Source organism: Podarcis vaucheri, assembly GCF_965113315.1.
Source record: "Podarcis vaucheri genome assembly, chromosome: 15".
Taxonomy (NCBI): domain Eukaryota; kingdom Metazoa; phylum Chordata; class Lepidosauria; order Squamata; family Lacertidae; genus Podarcis; species Podarcis vaucheri.
In genome coordinates this window covers 450,967-467,481 of record NC_138753.1, presented here as the reverse complement: position 1 = coordinate 467,481, position 16,515 = coordinate 450,967, and the positions used below count along the sequence as shown (strand labels likewise).

Here is a 16,515-nt window from a genome sequence, read left to right as displayed (position 1 = left end):
CTTGTTAATAGTAGGAGGAGTTTTCAGAGGCTTCGGTTAACTCAGGATTTGCACTCTTAAGGTTTAGAAATGTTAAGAAAAACTTTTGCCATAAGTTTTGGAGTTTGAAGTTTCCCTGAGTTTAATTTGGCTTTAAAGGTAACATCTTGATACCTCAAATGATCTATTATTACTAAGACGTTGTATGACTGTATGACCAAAGGGAAAATTAGTGCCCCTTCCAGTAAAAGTAAATTGCTTGTCAACAGTAGAGCTTCCATGTCCAGAGGCTATCCGAGATAGGATTTATTTGGTTAAAGGATTGTTAAAGGGCTGCATTTCCTAAGATCAGTGAAGACCCATGGGCGTAGCCAGGTCTTGGGGGAGGCAGAACAACCTGATTGGTCAGTTAAGTATTATTATTGTTTTACTTGATGTGGGAGGGGGCAGCTGCCCCCCTGCCTCCCCTTCTTGGCTATGCCCAGGCCAAGACTCTCAGGTTTCCTTTTAACATAGCTTTTTAAAAGCCTCTTTGACCCTTTTTGCCACCCCTCCTTGAGTTATGAAATCCTTTGAGTTTTGATGGGTAAATTTACTCCCAAGTAAGTTTCCTTCAACGAGGTTCCTTTCAATTTTGTTTCGTTACTCATTTCAGGAAATAATACATTCGTAGTCATCTTAGGTTCCATGTAAGGTGAAGAAATGTTTCTTGCCAAGTAGAAAGTGTCCTGCGATTGCAATCCCAATGCAGCCTGATAGGACAGTGCTTGACGGGGAGCTGCAATGGGCAGGGAAAACGCTGACTCTCCTCCTCGCCTTCCTGGTTTAACTCTTGCATGGTGTGCGCACGTGTGTATGATGTCATGATTGTGTGTCCTCTCCCAGTTGGGGGTGTATACACGTTTGTCTGGTGGCAGACTGGTTACAAAGGTTTTGTGGGCTTGGAACGATCGCTTTAAAATACCTGGCTGCCTTTTGCCTAACTTACCTTTTTTCTTAAGGTTCTGTTACGTATCTAGGGTGACTGGGAAAATAGTACCGGTAATTATTTTTAAAGGGTTTGTGTGTGTGTGTGGTGTGTTTAAAGTCTGTAAAAGTTGTTACATCCTGCAAGTCCTTTCCCAGGAATATAAGGAATTGTTTCACTTCCTTTGCCACAGCACAGGGTTATTTCCATCTGTCTTGTTTGAGTCCTCAATGTCTAATTTCTCTCTTCTCTCGCCCATCCCACCAAAAGCAGCAGGGGGTCAGAGATCTGAACGTAAGAAAGCACACACCCAGGGGGTGTAGCATGTTGGGTGCTGGCCTTGTTTTTGAGGGGGCCCCGGCTTGGGGTGCCTGGGTCGTGCCAGGGCCATAGGTAGGGGGTGGTGAGGAAGGCCCCCGCCAGGGGCGCAGGCGAGCCCCCCCCCCCGCAAAATCTGCTCCGTGCGGCCTCGAGCGGGAGAACTTGCGCGCGCGGCGGGCGCCTCTTCTTGTTGCTTGCGTAGCCGGCGAAGGAATGAATGGGCAGGAGGGCGCGCGTGAGAGAGCGGGAGGGAGGGAAGGAAGGAAGGTGGGTGTCCTCTCGGGGTGGAGCTACCGGAGCCGGGGAAAGGGCGTCGGCAGGGGAGGCGGGGCAGCACCCGAGCGCCTTCCAAGCACGCTTCAGACCCTGCTGGAAGGATACGGAGGGGTAGCCTATAATACTACCCGCGCCCCGCTTGCAGCTGGGGCAACAGCCTCTCCCACAGCCCTATGCGGGAGCCCCAGAGTGCAAAGAGATAATTTTTGAAATCACAATTATCAGAGTGCCTCTGGGCATGTGCAGATTGTTCCTCCCGAAGTAGAAAGAGGTCCGCCTCCCGCTTTAGGAGGAGGGCGAACGGTTCGGTCCAGGGCAAAGGTGGCGGCGAGGGGATGTGTGCGCAGAGGGGGAGCTAGGTGCACTTGCTGTGCACGCGGGGGCGGGGCTGTGCGGGGGCAGGGCTAGCCGTGCGCGGGGAGAGGAGGGCGGGCACCGCCCGCAGCTAGCGATGTCACCCCCCATGACACCCCTATGACACCCAGGACGGGAAAACCCCACCGCACCCCACTTCCTCCGCCACTGTGTGTGTGGCTCTCCACCACCTGGTAGCCTAGGGACCTCGTCCTCCTCGCGAGAGGCGGAAAGAAGAGCCAACTTGTCCGTGGCTAGGGGGCGCAATCTGGACCGTTCTGCCAGGGGCGCAAGATTACCTAGCTACGGCTCTGGTCGTGCCCATCAAGTGCTGCGTCCACTGGCCGGGCGCCCCCGGGCGGGTGGGGCAACATGGCCCTACTTGGCTGCGTCGTCGCTGAAACCTGCGTCTCCATAGAAAGGGAGGTGTCAAAGATTAAATGCCTCCAATCACAACTAGGGGTGATATGACCTTGATACCCATTTTAGTTATAATTCCAAGGGTTTGCAAATTGTCTACAGAGAGGGCACCCCAGACCCTTTGCTGACAGGGAAATGGATCGCTGTCTAAGCCCACCTGCTCACTGACTATGTGCAACAAGTAGTGCCCGGTTTTCTTCTGGCTGTGCTTCCCCTCGTAGTTTACCAAAAGTGGGCCACTAGGCAGCACCCCCCCTCACTGGGTAAGTGAAAAACAGGCGGGCCTCCCACTTATTCCACACCTCATGTCTTTCCCTGCTGATTCCGCCAAGCCCGTTCCCTTGACTGTGGTTTCACTAGATAGGTGGGCACAGTGGGAATCTCGTTCATCCATTCATGCGTGTCACTAGATGAGGAATTTGGCTCTTTTTGTCATCATCGGGGCACCACGCCCCTCAGACGTTGCATCTCTTTATCCACAGAGGTATGGATTATTTTCTAGCAGTCCCATGCTATACCTGGGGAATTTTCTGGGCGCTCACATCCCAGCACCGAGGGAGGCGGCTGTTTTGTTAAAGATGGAATGAGCATAAATGCCTCCAATCACCACTCATGATGAGAGAACCTTAAGGTCTTGCTTCCAGACAATACCCCAGGGGCCCAGGCTAACAGGTCCTCTGCCAAGCGATCACTCCACACCCCTCAGCAGGAGAGTGTTGCAGATGTGGTTCTCAGCTCTTCCACTTAGTAGCACACTTATTTTTTTATTTTAAATATATCTTTATTAATTTTAAATAAATACCTTTATGAAAAAACAGATATACATACAAGTAAACAAACACAATCAAACAAACAAACAAATAACAGAAAAATCAAACTACACACTACAAGATACAAGAAGATTAATATAATTATCAACTTATATACTCCTGATACTGAACACAATTATAAAACTTACAGAGAAGAAATTTAAAGCTGGCTTCCAGTTAATCTCACTGTACTTTATCTATCCATTACTTTATACTGCACAGTTACATATTTCTTATATAATTTCTTTTTACCTCCCTATGAACTTATATTTATACAATGCCGGGATCAGTCTAATTCAGCCAAGATGTTTCCTTTTATTCCATATTTTCTTAATATTCTTTAAAGATTCCACAATCCTTATAGACTTTTTGTTTTGGTTGGCCTCTTACTCTTCCTGTCGCTTTCGCTACCTGCAGATATTCTACCATTAGGATTTGCCAATCTTCCGTGTTGGGTATTATTGTGTTTTTCCAATTTCTTGCTACTAAAATTCTGACCATCATTATTCCATACATAAACAATGTTCTTTTTTATTTCCCTATTTCTTTTGGCAAAATGCTTAATAAAAATATTTCTGGCCTCTTTTTGAATGTTAATTTAATGTTAATTTAAATAATTCTTAAATTCCTTCATATATATTATTCAAAAAAACACAAATATCTGTACCTTTCCACCACATATGCAAATAAGACCCAATTTCTTTATTACACCTCCAACATAAAGGTGATCTGTTCTTATACATTTTAGCAAGTTTTTCTGGAGTTTGATGCCATCTATACCTCATCTTAATTGTGTTTTTCATGAGACTGTAGCAGGCCATGAATTACAGTCTTCCCACCGTAATTTTTCCCATTGTTCCATAAATATTATAACCCAAATCTTGTGTCCATCTCACCATTATGGCTTTCACTTGTTCTTCCTTTACCTCCCATTCCAATAGGAGGTCGTATACTCATGAGATATATTTTCCTTTACTTTGTATCAATTCTTTTTCAAATTCTGATGTTTCTTTTGCAAGCCCTACTTTTTTCTATCAATGGTTAATCTTTGATGTATTTGAAAATATTGCAGCCAGTTTGTCAAATGCCCTTTAATTTCTTCATATTTTTTCAGTATAGGTTCATCCTGTTGTCCTTCTAATAATAATCGGTATGTGGCCCATTCCCCTTCCATATTCTTTTTCTTAACTGCCTGTGCTTCTGTAAGTGAGCTCCACAGGGGGTTCTTGGGTTCTAGTATTCCTTTATATTTTGACCAGATCTTATATAATTATTTCCTTATTAAATGATTCAGGAAGCCCCTGTGGACCTTTACCTTCTCATATATTAAATAGGCATGCCACCCATACCGATTGTCATATCCCTCCAAATCTAATACATCAAAATCCCTTAATGTTATCCAGTCTTTCATCCATAGTAGTGCTGCAGCTGCATGATTTAACTCTAGATCAGGGAGTGTGAAGCCTCCTCTCTTTTTTATCACTTGGTAGTGCTCTTTAACCAACTCCAGGAGACTAGTGTTGCCGGCGTAGTAGTGGACTTTCTGAGCATGAGCCCTCTGCAGGTCCACCTGTCCGTCCACTTGAAATGTTCTTATACATTTTGGATAATTTTAGTGGTGTTTTAGTGGTGTTACGTACCAGCAGAATTGCATCTACATAAAATTTTCTTTCAAGGTGTAGCATGCGGTGAACTTCATAGATTTTCCCAGGCATTCATTGGGATACTATAGCCAAAATCTTGAGCCCACTTGACCATTACAGATTTTAGAGGATTACAGATTGGAGAGGATTTTCACTTTAGAGTTGATCAGTTCTTTTTGCAATGTAGAGGGTTGCATCGCAAAACCATTTCTCTAGTTTAAATACCTCGTAAAGTTGGTGATATTGTAACCAACCTGACAGATGTTCTCTCATTTCTTCAGAGCCTTTTCATTCCTCTTCCTTCCATATTTTTTCTTCTTCACTGCTAGTGCTTCAAGGGGAGATATCCACCACAGAGTTTTAGGTTCAAGCAAATCTTTGTATTTTCCCAAACCATATAGAGAGGTTTCCTTATAATATGATTATTATTTTTTTGTGGATCTTAACTTTATCATAACCTTAAGTAGGCATGCCAGCCATAGCGGTTGTAATGTCCTTCCAGGTCTAGAAGGTCTGTGTTTTGTAGTGTACACCATTCCTTGATCCAGGAGAGACAGGCCGCTGTATGAGACCTGTAGCAGACTTGGAGAACGTGGTTCAGAGTTTCGGGCATCTGGCACCCGCCGCGATATAGCCAGTCAGCTCTCTGTCCCCTGGCCAAGTGGGACCTGGTTGGAAGCACATTGATGTGCATCTGAATGGAATTACGATAGTCCTTGCCCGACAGGAACTTAGTGCAGCCGTAGACCCAGTTGTGCTGGCTACGGGTTTTCCCAGACTCCTTCAATGCACAACCATCCACCGATTGGTACAGGAGACTGGCCCATCGGCGTTTTTGTGCCTGAGCTGGGAACAGGCAGTTTCCCCTCTCTAGTAGCCGCCCCTCTAACAGAGAGAGCTCCCACCTCAGAAAGGTCCCAGATATAGACTGCTCCGTCCTTACCAGTGGCAGTCGTAGGAGCTGATCCCTACGAAGTCGTGGCATCATCCAGCGCATCGCCGGAATTCCTAGGCCTCCGTCACTGACCTTAGTGTGGAAGTACACGACAGGCGTACTATCCGGGAGACCTAGCCACTTTCTCACTGCCGTCCTCACACAGCGGTCCACTCTGTTGAGCAGTCCCACTGTGGTTGAGCCCATAGAGAGCTGATGGTATAGCGATGGCACGAAAGCCAAACATCCATTGCTGAGGCTTCAAGGGAGCTTTGCCAATGGTGTCCAGAAGCTCCTTTAGATGGTCCAGAGGCTGAATTGCCATGCGTCCTTCTGGCTTGAAGGGCACACCCAGGTAGTGCCACTGGTCCGACCGCTTGAGAGCTTGCAACGATTTGCTGTTACAGGTGAATACCTGCCGCAGGTTCACCACCGTTTTCTTCTCCTTGGGGATGACTTCCAAGGATACTGTCAAGCTCTTCCCAGAGTTTACAGTGAGGCCACATAGTGCTAGATGTCTACCCACTATGTCGATGGTAGTTTGTAGCCCTACTGGTGTAGACTCCACAAACACCAGGTGGTCTGCAAAGGCTACGCTGTTCACTGTCACGCCTTCTCCCAGGTCGGCCCATACCTCCGTCGGTATCTTCCGAAGGAGACGGTCCATGATCATATTAAATATGCAGGGTGACATGGGGTCACCCTGCTTCACCCCACACCTGGGGTGAAATTCCTGGGAGGTCGCGCCACCGCACGTAGGTACGTCGGTACTCCGGTCATAGACATCACTTATATAGTGTGTCTTTGGGTCGGGGATCCCCATCATCTGAAGGGTTTCCTTGATGGTACTATGGGTCACAGAGTCGAACGCTTTCGCCACGTCCAGGGATGCCAAGTACAACGGTTTCGACCACTGCTTGTGGTTCCGGAGTACCATATCCAGGAGGAAGATGTTTTCGGAACACCCATCAAACTGCTGGAAGGCCCGTTGTCTAGGGTCTAGGTCGACTTCCCGAGTCAACCACGCAGCCAGGACCTTATGGAAGACTCTGGTCAGTACTGGGGAGACAGTTATTGGGTGGAAGTCTCCCGGATCTTGGGCATGCTCTTTTTTGGGAATCAGTGTTGTTTGAGCCCCCAGCAACGACTGGGGGCATTTCCCACATACCATTATTAGGTTGAAGAGCCGCTCCAGCGCACCTAGAGGCAGCTTCTTCACCTGTTCCATTGTCATTCCGTCAGGTCCTGGCGCTGTCGAGCCCGATGGCATGGCTCTCTTCATTTCAGCAGCAGTCATGGGTTCCCATAAGAATGTTATAACATCCCTCCTGGGGCCAGGGCCAGGTGAGCAGTCCGGAGCCCTGGTCATTAGCTTTTCCCAGTACTGAAAGAGGCTTGCACCGTTCTCGATTGGCACATTTCTGTTCTTATCAAGAGCCCACTTAATACATTTAGTGGGACTCTTATGCCATAGATTTTGGAATTTGGCATATTGCTCTTGCCTCATCCGCCTTTTGGACGTCTGTTGTTGCTCCTGGCTACTTCATTCCCCTCTCTGCGCCCTCCAGGGTCGCGTGCCCTCCATGCCCCGCACAACCAGAGATAGTTCTTCATACACGTCGGTGAGCGTCCTCGACCCGATGGTGGCACTCAGCCTTTCCAACCGCACGAGGTGTTCCGTGGTGGCTGGCATCCTGGGGAGCTGCTGCAGATGTTGTATTAGCCTGTCCCGCCACTGGGTATTCGAAGCTTCCACCTCAGTTTGAGGGGCCGGTCCGCTTGCCGCCTCTAGCTGTTCCTGGGTATACGTCGCAACCAGTTGCCGGTAGGCCTGCTGGCACCTATGGGCTTTTATAGCCTCTGCTGTTCTCTCTGGGAACTTCTCCATCAGGGCTAGGTTCATATGGCATGCCCCCGAGGTTAGGAGTCTTGCCTCCTCTCTGGCCAGCAGTGCTGTTTCCTCAGGGGTCCATCTCCTCTTCACCTGATGCGTATTTTGTTGCGCATCATACCAGTCTGGGTGGGCTCGTCGGTGATGAACACCGCGTCCGGTCTTGGTGGTAAAGGCCCTCTTGCAACCTGGGTGTTCGCATACAAATACTGGCTGTTCCACCGCAGGAACTACACCAGGCCCAGCAGCACGGGAGCTGCTCCTCACCCGGGTGGTCCGGTCAGATGACCCGCCACCTCTCTTTGTGGTATTACCACAAGGATTCATTCCAATTACGGATCTGGGTGAGGGTGAACTGAACCTCTCTGGCAACGACCCAGAGGTTCAGAGTAAGCCATCCCTGTTAGCCGCCTAAAGACGTTACCGCCTAAAGACGTTGCCCGACTCTCACCACGAGGAAGTAGGGATAGGCACGTGGAAAAGACGCCGAAGATCGATCAGTATAACATCACAGATCATCAGCTGCCATTTTCCTTAAGAGAGTCATAGTTACTCCCGCCGTTTACCCATGCTTCATTGAATTTTTTCACTTTGACATTCAGAGCACTGGGCAGAAATCACATCCCATCAACACCCACCGTGGGCCTTCGCGATGCTTTGTTTTAATTAAACAGTCCGATTCCTATGGTCTGCACCAGTTCTAAGTCAACTGCTGGGTGCCAGCTGAGGCAGGACAAGGCATTAGGCTATTTATTTATTTTTTGGGGGGGAAATTGTTTGGGAGGTGACTAGTTTATTTTGTATTATGGTGTGTTTTGTAGCACTAGTTTTTAATCCTGCTCTCTTCTATCTGACAATGCTGTAAGCATACAGCATACAGCCCTCCGATCACAACCCATGGTGATGGAGCCTGGAGATATTTCTTTCCTATTATTCCTAAAGGCACCAGTTCTTTTATGCCCACTCCATGGCACTCTTACTTGCAGTTTCTGTTGCACAGTGTCTGTAGACTACTGTAACACCCTTGTATTGCTTCAGGGTCTCAGATGTATGGCATCCACCTCTACACAGTCTGTCAAGTCTTCTGCCTCTGGCTAGACCTTTTCATTTATCCAGAGTTTTATGGAATTAAAGTAATCCCTTCCTGACAGAAAACATGTGCAACCATGCCTCTTGGTTTGGTGTTTTTTATTCTTTTTCTAACCCCCACCATCAATGTGCTCCCCTGCTTCATCAATCCATCTTTCACTCAGGGCCCCTGTTGTATGCAGGAAGCTTCCTCTGTTTCTGAAGTGATGTTCCATTACCTTCAGTTCCTTTGCCAGGAAGTTCCCAGCTAAGGACTGCTCGCCAACCTGCTTAAAAGCAATTTTTGAAGGTGTTCTCTATGCAGGCTCCGTATGCTCCATCTCAGCCATTGCAAACAGGGACCTCCATCATTTACCTTGATGTGAAACTATGCCACAAGTCTGGATGCCGGGAGACCAAGCCAGGTTCTACTTGTCCTTGAGCAGCTGTCCATGCAGGTAAGCATTTGCACCCCTCCAACTCTAACGACAGCTGGTTGTAAAAGTAGGGTAGGACCACAGTCTGTAGTCTGAACACCCTGTGTTAGGGTTTCAGGGAACCCTTCCTCAAGATTTCCCTTGCAGCCTCTCAAGGGGTTGGATTGCCATTCTTCTCTCAGTGGTGAATGGGATCCTAAGCTATTTCCATTTGCCTGACCTCTTTAGTGCCATTTTAGCATTGACCACCACTTTCTTTTGGGGACGTTCTCCAGGGAGACCATTAGGAACTTCTGGTATTGATGGTAAGCCCACATAGTGCCAGATGTTCCACCACTACATGAGGGCTGTGAGGTTGGATACTCAGCTCTTCAAAGGAGCTGCTGTTTTTCCTAGCAGTGGGTATCATGCATTGGAACCACAAAATGCATGAATGGATTATAGAATGGTAGAGTTGTAAGAGACCAGGAATCATCTAGTCAAAGCTCCTGAAATTCAGGATTACTGGAACAGCAAGTCCAAATTCTGTCTGAGTCACCCAAAACCCTGAAGGGGTGGGCTCCATTCCATTTTGAAAGATGCATTACAGTTGTCTAACAACTGGAAGACTGGAAAGGGATCCCCTGTGGAAAAGCTAAGGGGGTGATGGGTGCTCCTCCAGTTCTTTGAGTGTGGAAAGTGTGGCCTGATGCACAGTTGTCTACATGAGCCTCAGAAGGTTCTGTGTCTTGAGAGAAGGATTGATAGGTACAGCTCCTGCTGTGGTCCCCACTGAATTGGGGCTTTGGATGCCTATTGGCACTTATGGTACAATAACCCCAAGATCTGGGTGAGCCCTGGAATGAGTGCAAGTACTTGGGTGTGTGTGTGTGAAATGAGAAGTAAATCTGATCCTCCATGCTCTGCAATAATTTTCCTACCAGGCTGGCAGAAGCTCAACTGCACACCACTGAAGTTCTGAGCCCAGCTTGGACAAGGTGATGATGTGCCCAGAGTAATAATACCTTTATTGTCATTATATAACCTGTGTACAATGAAATTAAACAAGCCTCCTCCCCCAAACAATCTTGCTGCACTCTGTGCGCTTATCGAACAACACACCACCTCGCAAGTCAATTTTGCTGTGTTATTTTCCATTCAACAGCCTAACAGCCCACAGATAGAAGCTATTTTTTAGCCTGTTGGTATGACTGATCCCCAGCGGGAAGGTAAACGGCGTTCCGTGTGCGGCTCTGGCTCGCCAGAGCAGCGTTGTCACGCTGGCCACGTGACCCGGAAGTGTCTTCGGACAGCGTTGGCCCCCGGCCAATAGATGTGAGATGGGCGCACAAACCCCAGAGTCTGTCAAGACTGGCCCGTTCGGGCAGGGGTACCTTTACCTTTACCTTTATGACTGATTATACTTCTATATCTCCTGCCCGAGGGTAGAAGATTTTCCAAGTGAGGTCCTCACTAAGGTAAACTCCCAGGAATTTAAAGCAGGGGACTCTCTCCACACAGCACCCCCCCCAATATACAATGGGGCAGGTTCCCCTCTTTTCCTCCGGAAGTCCAACAGCATCTCCTTTGTCTTACTAATATTTAGGTGCAAGTTATTCTCTGAGCACCTAACCAATATTTGTTTGTTCATTAATAGGCTGCCACTGGAGTGGATATTGGGATTGGTCCTAGGTTTCCTCTGCTGGCTGTATCCATACCTGTGCCAGAATGTTCCTGTACTTCACGTGGATCTGGAGCTTGCCGGTCATGAATTCTCACCGGGGCAGCAGAAGTGTCTGCCATGATTGGACTTATTGTTTGGCAGCAACCGGTGGCTCATATAATGTTGGATCTGCACGCAGATAACCAGAACACGGACATGGAGGCTTTTTGTGATATTTCAAGCTGTTAAATAAAAATGATTTGTGTATTAGAACATATATTTCAGATAAGTCTAGCTAAATAAGATGGCGCATGCTTTACATTGTGCCAAGGTAGCCTGACTGGAACATGAATTGTGGAGGACAATGGTCCAGGGGTGCTTCCAAGGACTTGCAGGGGGTGGCACCACTTACTGGTGTTTTTTGTTACAATTATAACTATCAGATTGCTTCATTGCATATTTTTGCATTGCTGTTGTGGGTTTTTCTTGCAAGCCGAGTAACAGATTCACCGCATAACTCCACTCCTTCTAGACCCCGAGGAACTTGCGGAAGATTGGGCGTGTAGATTGTTAGGGTTATCTGGAAGAGGTGGGTTGTGTTGAACCAAAGGTGAACTGTTCTGGAAGCTCTGCAAACACCATTTTGGTAGTCAAGATAACCCCACAATTAATAGGTAGTTGTTGTTGTGATGAGCTCGTATAAGCTAATTGGCTTGTTTTGATGCTATGCTTAACTGGGGGGTTCGGGTGCACGGAGTCCAGAAAGAGGAGCTAGCTATAAGACTTTGGTATTTGCCACCTATGCCCTCATCTGGTCAAGTGGAGTGATGGGAAGTCCTGGCCGAAGTGAAGAATGCTGCTTTGTGTATACAGATGTATGAAAGTTTGCTTGGGTGCGGACAAACCAACTCCTTGCTGAGGTGTCTGTCCTGCAACTGTAAAGGGTGGGAGGCCTGGCAGACTGATTTGCTGTAATAAAGCTTTTAATAAAGCACTAGAACTGATCACTTTGGAGTTTGACTTCCATCTGTGGTACGCCTGCACCCAACCACTCCCACAAGACCTCCTTTGGATCTGCAGTTCAGAACATCATACCAGGCGGCCTTTGGCTCTGGGTAGACTGGGTTGTTGATCCCCTTCAGGTAGATCACAAAGCTCTTCAGTCTACCCAGTGGAGAACTGAAGGCTGTCAGCTGTCATGTCTACCAACTGGAGAGAGAAAGCACCCAGTGCCGAAATCTGCACATGCCCCAAATTGGTAAGACCTGATTCAAATAGTTTCTTTACGGAAAGGTTCAGCCTTGCTGACATCCCCTACATATTAACAACCAGCACCCACCTTCCGGCGTGTTGGTGGTCTGGTCGCGGGTGGGGCGGGCTGGGGACGGTGGCGCCTGGGAGCTGCAGTTTCTCACCCAGGAAAGGTTCTGGTTGGCATCCGCCGCCCAACTGCACCAGCCCTCCTCAAAGAAGCATGAGAGGAGGGTCTCTGGGGGAGAAAGGCAGGCGGGTGGGTCCCGGGGTGCCTTTTCTGCCCTCCCCCTTCCAGTGGTGCCCACATCCCCCCTGCCTCAAATGCCCCCCGACTGCTCACTGCCACCCCATTCGTTGCCGCCTTGCCACAGTCCTTGGTACCATCACAATGGTGGGCAGGGGTCACACAGCTGCTTGGTAGGCATGGGCGCTCGTCTGGGGCACAGCTCCGGGGACCTGGAAACGTTGGGACGGTGAATGGGGATCCTCCAAGCCCATAGGCAGTCTATCTGGTTGGCTGGGTTTGGGGGAGGCGGAAAAGAAAGCCTTACTTTGGGGGCCACAGTTCCTGAACTGCACATCGTCCAGCGCCACGCTCACCACCGAGGAGAAGGTCACCTGTAGAGGGGGAGACAGCGCTCTTTACATGCTCCGGCGAAGGAGCCGGCCGGCGAGAGCGAGGAGCCCCAGACCCACCTGGAAAGCGCACGGGACTCTTCTGGTGGAGGCCAGCAGGGGGCGCCAGGCGCCAGAGGACGAGGCGGAGCTTCGCCATGGCTCAGCTCCAATGTGAAGCTCCCGTTGAGTCCTGCAGGGGAAGGGTGAGGGTCTGGGGGGGGGTCATCTAGTCTGACTCGGCGTGGATTGCGGATTGCCATCTGGTCTCAGTCGCTCTCGTTTTTATCAGTCCCCAAAAGGGAATGGGAAGCAGGGCACCAGTAAATGTCATCATCGTATCATATAATTTCTATTGATTGATTTCTAGACTACCGACCCGCCTACTGGGGTTGGCGTAAAGAAATACCATCCTGATCATTCTTATCATGACGTTGCGCGTTGCTCGCCACCGATGTGAAATCCCTCCACAGAAGACAGGGAGGGAGGGATATAAGGTGGTTCAGTAGGTGTCTGCCCAGTGTTAACCTTTTCCTTCCAGCCTTAACATCACCATCAGCCTTCGAGGTTAGAGCATCAGGATCGCACCAGTCAGTCGGATCACTGGGGCCATTGTGCGTTGCTCGCCACCGACTGCAACGAGGCCTATTCAGTGGAGTCTGAGAACATTCTCACAGCCTTCCCCACGTACCACTCCGTACATAGCAACAGGCACATTAGCTGGGGGTGGAGAGAAGATTGGGGAACTGCCTTTCCCCAGCAGCAACAGAGACCTCTGCTTGAACGCTGAGAAACAACAAATGCAGCATGAAACTAAAGCAATTCTTCGAGTCTCTGGATCGTGCGGGAAACACTTATTGTATGAAGGCAGGCAGGCACACAATAGCCAGTGTGGTGTGGTGGTTAAGAGTGGTAGACTCCTAATCTGGTGAACCGGTTTCGTGTCTGCAGTTGCTGGGTGACCTTGGGCTAGTCACACTTCTCTGAAGTCTCTCGGCCCCACTCACCTCACAGAGTGTTTGTTGTGGGGGAGGAAGGGAAAGGAGAATGTTAGCTGCTTTGAGTTTCCTTCGGGTAGTGATAAAGCAGGATATCAAATCCATGTATACCGTGTAGGAAAAGCCCTTTGTTTAGGAGCACCAGGCGGGCGGCAGGTAGGCAGGCAGGCAGGGAGCGTGGCCGTACCCTGCCTGCCTTCCTCCAGGTAGACTGGGTAGAAATGAACGCACGGACGATCATGACAATAGGGATATGAAGAAGAAGAAGAAGAAGAAGAAGAAGAAGAAGAAGAAGAAGAAGAAGGGTTGCCCTGCTCTACCTGGGAGAAGGCATGCAAGGAACAGCTGCCCTGCCTTTTGCCGGCCACACGGGAGCGCTCCTAAAGTGAGGGAGGGGTGCCTAGCCAGTCAACCTGGAAGCAGGCAGGCAGGCAGGCAGGCTGCGGACGAACGCCCTGACTCCCTCCCTACTCCCCAGCGCTCCTAAACCAAGGGAGGGGTGCCTATCTGGTCTACCTGGGGGGGGGGGAGGCAGGCAGGCAGGCAGGCAGGCAGGCAAGCAAGCAGGTCATACCCCCCTACCTGCCTTCCTGCATGCCTGGTTTCTGCCCGGTCTACTTGGAAGAAGGCAGGCATGGGATGGCCACGCTACCTGCCCACCTGCTTGCCTATCGTCTGGCATTTTTAAACAAAAGGGCCAGGTTCCTACCCGGTCTACTTGCCAGAGGGCAGGCATGGTTGTGCTGCTAAAGCAAAGAAGCGGCGCCTGCCGACCCAGCGCCGGTCTACTCCCACTCAGCCCCACCAGCGACGGACAGGGACACCCTCCGCGCGAGGGATGCCTCCGCCAGCCGCCTGGGGGCCTCACGCGCAGGACGGGAGGATGGAAGGACGGACGGAAGAACCTGAACCGGGTGGTTGGGTGGAGCGGCAGCTCACCTGCCCGCGAGTTCGATCACTAGATTCGGCTGGTAGACCGGGTTTTCCGAGGCCCAGCACCCCCGGTAGGCAGACTCCTCTGGCGAGGAGCTAGACCCGGCCGCCCCCCAGGAAAACGGCCAGCGCTTCCGCTCCTTCTACCGGGAAGACCGGCCGAGCCACCCCCGTTTGCCGGCCGGTAGACCGGGGTCACCAGCAACATCGCATCCCTGGACCGGGCAGGGGCCGGAACCCACACAGACGCCCGGAAGCCGTCCCTTCTCCGGCCTTCGCACCCTCCGCTCATCGCCGAGAAGCAGAGGCCGGACGCCGGGAACGGTCTACTGCCGCCCCGCCGCATGGGTAGACCGGCACGACCGGGCAGCCACGGAGCCTCTTGCCGGAGCGAGCCTGCCGCGTCTGGCCGCCAGGGGCTTCCGAGAGGTCGGCCTGTGGCGGCGGCGGTGCCGGTGCCCGAGACGCCGTTCACTCTAGCCGGGCAAGGAAGGCATGCGCGCGGAGATTTCTGGCGACAGGGTTTTCAGGACCCTCTGGAGAACCGCAGACGACCCAACCGCGCTCCCCGGCCAGTGTGGACCCACGGCGGGGGCAGGCGCGGTGTCTGATGCGGTACTTCTGGTTGAACCGAAGATGACCCAACCGTGCTCCCCGGCCAGTGTAGACCCACGGCGGGGGTAGGCGTGGCGTCCGACGCGGTTCTTCTGGGGGGAACTGAAGACGACCCAACCGTGCTCCCCGGTCAGTGTAGACCCACGGCGGGGGCAGGCGCGGCGTCCGACCCGGTTCCCTCAGAGCAGCGGTGAGCAGCCTCCTTCTCCAATCCCGTGCCACTGGCCTTCGGGTCTCTGTCGGGAGAGGGGCGGCGAGGTGGGAGAGCGGCTGGCGGCGGGCTGCGATCCCGGCTCCAGGACCTGCGACCCTCGAGCGGCCCCTGTGCTCCCGTGGCCGCGGCCGCGTTTCCCAGCTTCTTGCGGGAGTGAGGGTGGGGACTGCCCCGTGGTGGGGCGGACCCCGCGCTCGGTTAGTGGGGACAGGGCCCACGTCGCTATCTGCGTCCGGGACGGGACACCGACGTTTGCATCGGGGAGGGCCCTCTGCGGGCCGGCTTGCGGCCGGTGTTCAGGCGGAGCGGAAGCCTCACCTTCCCCGCGTCCTTCCTACAGGTAGACCGGGCTTACCGAGGTCCAAATTGCAAGTGGACCGGCCAGCGGTTCCCTGTGGACCGGCGCCTCACGTGCCCAAGGAGGGTAGACCGGTAAACCGTTTCACCTCCGAGGTAGAGCTGGAAGCTCTAGGCCCTTCGACAGGCAGGCAGGCAGGCAGAGCCGCTACTACAAGTCAGTAGACCGGGAAGCCTCCCGTTCTCTTGAGGAAGACCAACAACAGCCAGCCTCCCACCGCTCTCAGCGAGTAGAAGCGTCGGACAGCGGTTCCAGTATCCCGTTCAGGTGGACCGGCGCCTCGCGGCCCCAAGGAGGGCAGACCTAGAAAACTCAGCCCCTCCGCCAGGTAGACAGGTGTGAGGTGACCGAGGGAACCGGCGAGCAGCCTGGGTAGCCGTCAGGCTGACCGGGAAGCCTCCCGTTCTCGGAGGTAGAGCAGCAAGGCCCAGTCTCCCCGGCCCAGCTAGGAGACCGGGCAGCGATTCCAGTCCGGACGTCAGGTGGACCGGCGCTTCCCAGCCCCAAGCAGGGGAGACTGGGAAGCCGTCTGTCCTCGAGGTAGAGCTGGAAGCCCCAGCCCGGCAGGCAGGCAGGCATCCAACCAGGCAGGCGTGAGCGTGGATGCGAGGAGCCACGGGGCCTCCGTCGGGACGACCGGGAAGTCTCCCTTCCTCGGAGGTAGACCGGCAAGACCCAGCCTCCTGGGCAGACTGCAGTGACAGTGGTTGCAGGCCCGCTGCCAGGAAGACCGTGGCCCTCGCGAGTAGACCGGGCGGTCGGCGGTTCTTCGGCAGACCCCCTCCTT

The 16,515-nt window shown here is 51.8% G+C and overlaps 1 long non-coding RNA gene across 1 annotated transcript; it reads right to left on the bottom strand.

Moving 5' to 3' along the window:
* Window positions 1-12,363: 12,363 nt before the first annotated feature.
* LOC309519353 lies at window positions 12,364-12,825 on the bottom strand. The gene is made up of 3 exons (XR_014213813.1): window positions 12,692-12,825; window positions 12,547-12,613; window positions 12,364-12,451 (listed from the first exon to the last, which is right to left on the bottom strand). It is a non-coding gene; the product is annotated as an uncharacterized lncRNA (long non-coding RNA).
* Window positions 12,826-16,515: the final 3,690 nt, after the last annotated feature.